We start from the raw sequence: 8492 nt of genomic DNA, 5'->3' as shown, positions 1-8492 counted from the left end.
ATAAAAAAAAAACATATATTTGTTCTACCTCTTTTTGGGGGGGGTGTCACGGGCTTTTCTAACCGCTACAGGGAATGTAATCCCCAGTACTATTGAAAGGAAAGGTGTAATTCGTCTATTTGTTACCTCTCAATCTTTATATGATATTTGGTCTACCAACGAATTTGAGTTGTCCTTGAATGTAAGGTTGATCTGGAATGCTAGCTAAAAATTTGTCCAAGTCTGACTTGAAAGATGCTACCGGATCAACAAGGCCTACCTACTCCCTACGAATATTAGAGTGAAGCAAATTAAACAATGAAGGAGCCCGAGAAAGAAGAGATGTGGACTTCATTGTTCGAACTAGCCTGGATTCATTCCTTGAATATGTTAGTGACTAACTCGTCTTCAATTGCCGTTCTTCTGATCAAAATATAAGAGAGGTTACATTTACAAATAGAACCTATCAGATACTTTCAGTAAAGTAAAGTAGATACTATAGAACACTATCAGAAGTGTATCTGATACCCTGCACGTTCACTTGTCACAAGTGCAAGAATGAACTATTTTTCATGCCGTTGATGAAATGGCACCGTCTTCCATCACTTGAAACTCACAAAGCTTAATCGAATTTAGACTACAGTTAGTTTGATCCATTTTCAATTAAACCCCGAAGGCTTCACAAGAGTTACTTAACCTTTCGCACCAGAAGTCAACCACCTCGGAACCACACACCAACCCCATGGTTGTACAATTTGAACCCGATTTACTCTTTAAAAAAAGAAAAGAGAAGATAACAGTTTATCATTGAACTTGTGCCGACAATATCTCATAACCAGAAAAGTCATATCCATTCTCGATCTGATCAAGGGCTGAAAAGCTGATTAAAGGCGATCATGTCAGTCATGGAATGACAAAATGAACGTTTCTTGTCTGAGTCAACAAATCAGAGAAAAACGTGTCTGATTTGATCAATGAGTGTTTGTGTCCGTGGAATGTAACAACCATCCTGCTTGAAGTCAACAAGAAACGAAGATCATTCCAGCTTCGTGGAGCATCATAGAGTCTGACTGACTGAATGATTTTTTTTGGCCTCTGGACCAAAAACAAATCGTCATTGGAGTGAATACAAATCGATTCGGGCAATGTGAGTGGGAGTTTTAGCTCGAGCTAAAAAAGAAAGGAAGTCCAGTGAAATAAATAAAATACCCTCCCAACTTCCTGGTTCGCCCAATTGAAGTGATGCTAATGAAAAAGGAGACTTTCTTGCTCATTGCTTTTATCGTAAGTACTTGGCTATTATGGATCATCAACATTTGATGGCTTGATTGAAATTCAAATCCACTCCAATATATTACCACCCAAGCCGAGCACTCGCAATGGATTCGAATAATCAAAATGGTCTTGAGACATGGAGCAACGCCAAGTAATCGCCTCGTTTGAGCACTTTTGTATTTTGCCTTATTTCCACGGTTTCTCGCGTCACGCACTAGGAGCTCATTCTCATTACTAAGCCTGGTTATAGGGAGTGATTAGAAACCATAGGGAGGGTATAAACGATTGCTGGAGCGAGTCCTCTGATTTTTGGACTTTTTGCCCGACTTGACGAGTCCGGACTCGAGTCCGGCAGATTTTATCCAGAAAGTCTCAAAAACTTAAGGAAATATCTTAGCTTAAATCACGAATAGAGCCTGCCTGCTGGTGTGCTGTTTGCTGCAGTTGCACTGTGCGATTTTGGACTGAAGTACTTGATTTTGAGATCCAAACATTTGCGAAGCCAGTTGTAGCATTTGGTTAATATTCTGGAAAACTTCCAATAATGATTTCCAATTTGAATGGCTCATTTTTCGCTGAACGTTTCGGGAATGGGTCTAAACCCCAAATTGAAAGACTTTTCACAATATTTTTTATTACTGGGGGCCGAGAAAATATTTCATCCTCTTGGGCAAAATGTTATTGTTATTATGTCAAAATGACTCCAAATATTATCTATTTTCTTCTCCAAAACCTTTTTTGCTCAATGGCCCCTGAATTGGCAGAAACACTTGCTCTTTACTTGTGCAACGTTTCGATGTTATTTTGCTGGTTTCTTTTTTCGGACCACAATTGCTTGTTAACCTCAACTAAAATCGACCATTTGTGAAAAATGAGCGGTCTTCTGCTTGTGTCTAGCATGAGAGAGAAAACGACAAATGTTGCGTTGAGCCAGCTGATGTGTTACACAATCCAAATATTTCAATAGAAATATTAGATAGATTTCAAAAAAGCTGAAATATTTTATTCTGTTTTCCAAAGTATATAAAAGATTTGAAAGAATATGCTTTATTCAAGAAAAAAAGTTTTCTTGATCCCTATTTATTACTTAATGGTCACATGAATCTCTGCAGTGGAAAAGTGGTGATAATTCCTTTTTTTGGTTTGGTTTGGTTTTTCACAAAATGTTTTTGTCAAAATTTTCAAAAACAATGCTTTATTGCAAAATATTTTTAAACTCAAAACTGATTTTGTCATTCATTGAAGTTCTTTGCAAAGTCTTTTCATGGGACATTTTTCGTTATTTGGGATTTGTCAGAGGACCTCCCGCATACTGGACCAAAACAGGAAATTTCTGCACGTTTTATGAAATTTCGATTGAAGAAAGAACATGGTGTGCAGTAAATGAGAATGAAAATATTTTTCAAAAATTAGAAAAAAAATAGTTTTTTTCAAGTGTGTTGGGTGACTACTATTAACTAATAATTACGTGATTGACCTTACTACTTTAGGGATTCTTTCGACCATTGAGTGAAAATAAGTATCAAATATTTCAATTTGAGGTAAAACATATTTTGCGAAAAGTTCGGTGAAAAATGAGCCATTTAAAGCCGCATTATTTAGTAGCTGTTTTAAAGATTTTTACAAACTTCGTTTTTAATCAGTACCATAGTATGATATCAAAACCCATTACTAAATTGTTCTTAGTTTATGTTTTTGAGACTGTGTTAAGGCGCAATACATTTTCTTTTGCCCGTTAACAAACTCAGCCGTTATTAAAGTTTTGCAGAATATCGAACAAATGCAGAAACTAGCATCAAAAGTGTTTGGCTCTCAAAATCAACTACTTCGGCCAAAAAAACACACCTTGGTTACTAGTAGTATTTGCCATGGTTTATAGGGTACGTCATATCATGGACCCTTAAGAAAAGAAGCGAACCCGGTTTTTGCTCACCAGCCAAGCTAGACCCTCTACATATTGACCAGCTGAACTAAGGCAATCTCTGTGGTTTACGTAAGCTGAATGTTTAATACATAATGATCTTCCTCAAGAACCGTCAAACATTTTTTATGTTTATTAGTCACAGTACAAGGATTGAGAGAGACAACAACCAACAATGATTTAATCAAAAATCAGGCAATTTGAGTTACAGAAGGTGCTTAACATATATGACGTATATGAAGGTACGAAAGATATCTGATACTGCACATCTTCAAAAGCATCCATGAGCTTTGTCCCAACCCAGGATTTAGGGTCAATTCTAGTGACTGTAGAGGCTGAATGTGCGTATTGAGAGCACCTTCAAGTCCTCGAGTATCCAGGCTAGTAAAAACAATGAAGTCCACCTCTCTTCTTTCTCGGGCTCCTTCTTTGATTAATTTGCTTCCCTCTAACATTCGTAGGGAATACGTAGGCCTTGTTGATCCGGTTGCATCTTTCAAGTCAGACTTGTACAAATTTTTAGCTAGCATTCCAGATCAACCTTACATTCAAGGACAACTCAAATTCGTTGGTAGACCAAATATCATATAAAGATTGAGAGGTAACATTTAGACGAACTTTAACCTTTCATTTCAATAGTATTGGGGATTACATTCCCTGTAGCGGTTAGAAAAGCCCGTGAAAAGCCAAACCAAAAAAAAAAATAACAAGAGTGGAAACTCGCCCAAAAACATTTAAATAAAGACGAAGGAATTTATCATTCCGTAAAGAAACTTGATAAATGGGAAATCCAATGACTTAGGCTTATTTAGAAATCTGATATTAGCTGTTGGCAATCTTATCTTAATTCATACATTTGAAGCACATTCATAACCCATCACTGATCAATGGATGGGTTATCTCCAAATAAATATCCCACTGTAACATGTCAATATGATTGTATTACACAGTCATGAATTTCAAAAAGATATATTAATCCATAACTTGTCACCATATTGCGTTTTTGTAACAAAGAAAGATGCCTTCATCTAAATATGTTGAAGTGATTGATCCAGCCACTTGTTTTTGATTCTATAAATCTGCTACACGTTATTAAGGCTAAATATAAGGCACTTTTTGCTCTATTGTAATGCATTTGAAACCAATACAGTTTAAATTGTGACGACCCAGCAGGCAACTCGACCCAGGACAACTCAACCCAGCGTACAAATAGACACAAGGGACAATTCGACAGTTGTGTCGAGTTGTCCTGTGTCGAGTTGTCCTCTAGGTTGAGTTGTCCAGTCCCGACTCATACATGCCAACTTGAGTACCACCTTCTGACTCTACAACAGTACTTGGAGTCATAACATCCTTGATTCTATCGCAAATTGAAAATAAAAACAGTTTGGCATCATAACTGTTTGCATGAAGGGTTTTGATTTCTTTAGGGGAGGGGTCAGTTTTTCCCAACTGACATGACTATGGAATCAACAACTAAAAAAATCATTTAACATTTGAAAGAACGAAGCAAAATGGAAAATGTGTCACCCTTGGAGAAGGTCAAATTTTCGAAGATGCAGAGTCCCAACTGAAACCAACTGTTAAGTGCAAAAAGAGGTTGCGCCAAGATTGATGGCCCAAGTCCGAACCCAAAGTACTCAAAGTGCTTCGTGCTGTATCTTAAGTTTCGAATACTGTAGCTTCCCCCTTTCATCACTGTCCAACACGATCGATCCATGGCCAGGAACTAAGAAGACCCAGCTTGAATATTGTAGATCAGGCTTCCGCATTGCTCAAAGAGATGTCATCTCCAAGCTCATGTCACGATTCTCCAAAGTTTCAAACTCACTCTAATTGGACATCCGACTCATTGGGGTCCACCCAAGGCTCGCTTTTTCGGATGAAGGCACATGAATGGCCCCATGGTTTCAGCTACAGTCAAAGCTCTGCGGCATCATGGTTCATGTTCGTCAAGAAAATTGAAGGGGTTTTGCTTTCGTCTTTGTATTATTTAGGCCCATGTGAGCAATTTTGAGGGCTAAAAAAGTGTTCTCAGAGCCTCATCTCACCTCAGTCAACGCTGAGGTTTACTCTGAGGTGGCGTGCGATAACCATTGGGTAGTCGGGTGTACAGTATTTCCAGATTTATTGTCAACTTCAACAATGATGTACAACATAAATGACGAACCAACTCGATTCCCGAACACACGACGAAGGAAGGTGTTTGTGTGAAGCTGTGTATGAGCGCATATGAACGTACGTACATGGCTGAAAAGATTGGCGCGATTATTTAGCCCTTTGTGCCCTGAATGGAGATTAAAATTCTTCAGATTTCAAGTGGAGGAGGTACTGTTATGTTGGCTTGTTAAAACATCTTTAGTCGGGTTGGCGGTGGATCTCTCGATTCAGCAGCACATGCCATTCCAAGCCCCAAGCACGTTTTGCCCGGATCCCACAACAATGAGTAATGTCAAGTCGTTCTTTTAATGACTCCAGAAGTATTTGAATTGTCGAGCGAGAGATCTAGATATTTGTGCCCATCAACATCGACCTTAGCCGACCTCGTCTTCAAACAACGGTAATTAGCGGTCTTTAAGATGGGAAGGATATTGAACCGCAACTGAGTTGCACGGCATAAGTAGAACGAACACTTCGCTTCGTTCTGTACAAAGAATGAGCACTGATGCTTCCATGTCACTTGAACAAGTTTGTAAACCCGTTTAGAATCGACCCCCCCAATGGTTGATGTGGAGAAACCAATCATCGATTTCCCAATTTTCCAAGCCAGCCAATTATCCGTTGACCCGTGGATAACGGTGTTAAAATCAAAACCTTGTTGCGCCGAAGATATCGACAAACATGTTTAGCTCTCGGCCACATACAAACAATCACGTTGTCATATCAACATGAGTTTTTGTTTTCTTAAGGCAAACGCTACAAACATATGCTGGTGGGTTGGATTGCTCCTTGAGCCATTTCCAATATGTTCGTCCGTTGATATTCGAGTGTGAACAATGTCAATTGGAGACCGCGGCCGAAATTGTGAATGGGTCATAAGGCTATTGCTCCGGCTCAAAGTCCACAGTCCTCCTTACAACTTGGTCGATTGGCTTGATCTCATTGTTGGTCAGTGTGTTGAATGACGCTTGGCAATATTTTGACTGCACATTATTGGTCGTCCACTTGAAAGCCAACCAATCTAGGGGTGATCCATTCCGCTTCACTTAACTTATTACGAAGGGCCTCCTCCGTCTTCCACAATCCTCCCCCTCCTCCCTCTCATTTCAATTGAAGTTCTTTGCTCCCAAATGACACGACTAGCATATACAGTACATACAGAGACTCAAAATCATACTCGATCCGATCGCCAGGCGTCTTGTATTTCCTCATTCCATTCGCTCCCTGAGAGTTAGGCCCGTCTAATCAGAGATATGGCTAGAGAAGCGAGGAGAAGCAAGTGCGCTTTTTGGTCCATATGTTTTTGCGACTCTTGGTCTGCCATAAACTGCTTTTGACTTCCTCTGGGTGGTCATGGTTTTGAGAATTAGTTAGTGCTTTTTCGTTTTTATGTGTTCAAGTGCCTCATCTATCCACCTCTATGGTGATCTTTTTTTTTCAGAGCGAATTATGCACGGCATTACTCTCTGATAAGAGATTGCACTATCGTCGTTTCAAAGCAGGAATTGTTGGCCATGCTCGGTAGTAAAAGGTACGCATGTCTCTTCTTGTCCAGGATGGGTGTACCAAGATACGAGGAATCACAGAGGGGATTAGTCTTGAGCATTGATAAGAACTTTGGGGTCTCCGGTGGAATGTGTGCCTTGAACTTGCGGTTCGAGCGACAACAGCAACAAAAACCGACCCAACAATAAATGGTTCCAACGCTTTGACACATAAGGGAAAAACATCCGTTGGAGTAAAAAAAGATAAAGGAAGAGGGAGACTTTTGATTAGCCTGGTTCTCTATTGGTGGTATTCCGGAGGTCTGACAGGCCTAATGAGATTCAGCAGAGAGGTGTGTTGGTTTAGGCATTTTGTCGGCTCACTCAATAAATTCATGGCCTAGCCAAACCCAGCGCCCTAATATTAACTAATAAGTCACAGCTCCCAACCCCCTGGTGTGTTAAGCACAAAGGGGCGGATGATGACGAGATCAACCAACAACCAACCAACACCAGCCAACCCCTTTTGCTCCGAGATCGAGGATGACGATGTGGATTTTTTCCGGCCGCCGAATTGGGATAACCCACCTGTTGAACCAATAAATGCATTTATTATCTCACTCAAGGTCGCAATCTCCATCCAGCTCAAGAAGAGCGAGGAGATCAGAAGGCCAGCTAGAAGTTTTTACCCTTTCCCAATTTATTCCTCCCGTTCCGCCGCCGCAATGAACGGGTGAGATCGCGCGCGCCTTCTTTTAAATACTTTGGGCATTCACCCAGGTAAGCGCTACATTGACGGGCAACCAACCACTCACAGAACAACCAATATCTTGGCAAATTCTGCCCAGGAGCTTCCTGACGCCTCGTCTTCCACGGTGAATAAGATATGCATGAATGGGTTACTTTATTCTTTCTTGTTTTATGAAATGAACTTTGTTTTATGGATATAAATGAGATAAAACTAATACTTTCAACATAAGTTCTCACTGGACAAATCAGTAGCAATTTTTGCAAAAATCGAATGTTTTCAAAATGCGATTTTTTCTCAAAATGAGCCTTACTATTTGGTATTCATCGAACCAGTTATAATGAGCCTGTTTCTTATGATGGTGTAGTGTTTTATTTAGTTTAGTGTTGAGACAATTGCTCATGATTTAATGGGAGTCCGGCTAATCAAATTCGAATGCCAAGGAGAACAAACTGGGGAATTTGATCACAAGAGTTCATTGTTGCCCACCATGTTTGCCAAGCCAGGCGCCGGCGAATTTCTGCTTGTTCTCCATGGCTAAATGGGTCTTGGTGGGTACACGCAATGCTGCCAAGATGGCCAGGAAGGGGAGGGGATTTGTCATGCCATTAATATAATGATAGCTGTTTTCAGCAGATGGGTGATATGGCGGAGGAGGTGCATTAAGAGAAAGGGAGATGGTTAGAAAATAACATGCAGTACTTAGGGGTTGGAAAATGTTTCTAGATTTTAGTGAAAATAATTTGTTTTTAGAAAAGAAATGCGTTACAAAAAAGTTGAAAGAAAGGTGAAGCTTTATAGGTTATTCAAGCATAGTGGAATTTTTTGCAAGGCAAAAAATGACCAAATATTCATATTCCGCAGTGTTATGTTTACTTGCAGCAGGGGTTTCAACCCACAACACTTAGGGGGAGATTTTTTGCCT

Source organism: Tigriopus californicus, chromosome 10 (genome assembly GCF_007210705.1).
Source record: "Tigriopus californicus strain San Diego chromosome 10, Tcal_SD_v2.1, whole genome shotgun sequence".
Lineage (NCBI taxonomy): Eukaryota > Metazoa > Arthropoda > Copepoda > Harpacticoida > Harpacticidae > Tigriopus > Tigriopus californicus.
This window is presented reverse-complemented; position numbering follows the sequence as displayed.